This window comes from Scyliorhinus torazame, chromosome 5, assembly GCF_047496885.1.
Source record: "Scyliorhinus torazame isolate Kashiwa2021f chromosome 5, sScyTor2.1, whole genome shotgun sequence".
Lineage (NCBI taxonomy): Eukaryota > Metazoa > Chordata > Chondrichthyes > Carcharhiniformes > Scyliorhinidae > Scyliorhinus > Scyliorhinus torazame.
The window spans coordinates 172,544,439-172,545,551 of NC_092711.1; positions in this window are offsets into that span (position 1 = coordinate 172,544,439).

Sequence of the window (1,113 nt, forward strand, 5' to 3'; positions counted from 1 at the left end):
CCATTTCTCTCTACATGCACTTGTGGAACAAAAAAATGATGGACTATATATTTCATTAAGAGTGGGAGGCATTTATATCGATTTTTTATTTGACACTGGAGCTGAACTTACCTGTGTTACTAAACAGAGTGCTGCTTTCTTTCCCCTAACTGTAGAAAAAATTGAAGCTTTTGCTGCAGGAGGAGGCTCGGTCACTCTTCGGAAGACTAAACCATTGCTTTTAGAATTTGGACCACATCAACTGATGACATCAATATGGGTAGGTCCGGTAACACAAGCACTTCTAGGTATGGACATCTTATCACAACTAAATTCTTCACTCAATTTCAATAATGGAAAAATCACCTGGTCCATTAGACACATCAAAAAAGAAGAAATACAAAGCCATCCAATTTGGGCAATTGACAAAAATGATTGTGGTCTTTTAAAAATGGAACCAGTCACTTTTATGGGATCCGCTCCACCTTGTACCAAACAATACCCTATTAATAAAACTTCAATTGAAGGCATTCTACCTATAATAAAACAACTTGAAGAGAGAGGTATTTTAATGCGCATTCACAGTTCATCAAACAGCCCTGTATGGCCTGTAAAAAAGGCTAATGGCACATGGCGCCTCACTATTGACTACAGAAAGGCAAATCAATTCATTGTCAGAAAAGCTCCTTTAGTGGCAGATCCATCTACAATCTTTAACTCTTTAACTCCTGACCTTCAATGGTTTTCAGTTATTGACATGGCAAATGGCTTCTGGTCAGTACCACTGGCTAAACATGTACAACCATGGTTTGCTTTTACAGTCAATCAGCAACAGTACACATGGACTAGACTACCGCAAGGTTTTCATAATAGCCCAACTGTTTACCACATGGCTCTGCAGAATCATCTCAGGCAACTGCCTGATCTGCCTTCCACCATTATTCAGTATGTAGATGATGTTCTAATAGCCTCCATCAATAAAGATGATCATGACAAAGACTTACGGGTGGTCTTGAACCACCTCAGTACAAATGGTCACAAAGCTAGCTTTGCCAAAGCACAAATTGCCCAGGAAGAAGTTGTTTACTTGGGTCAGAAAATTTCCAAAGGCAAAAGGGAACTTACTCAGAACAG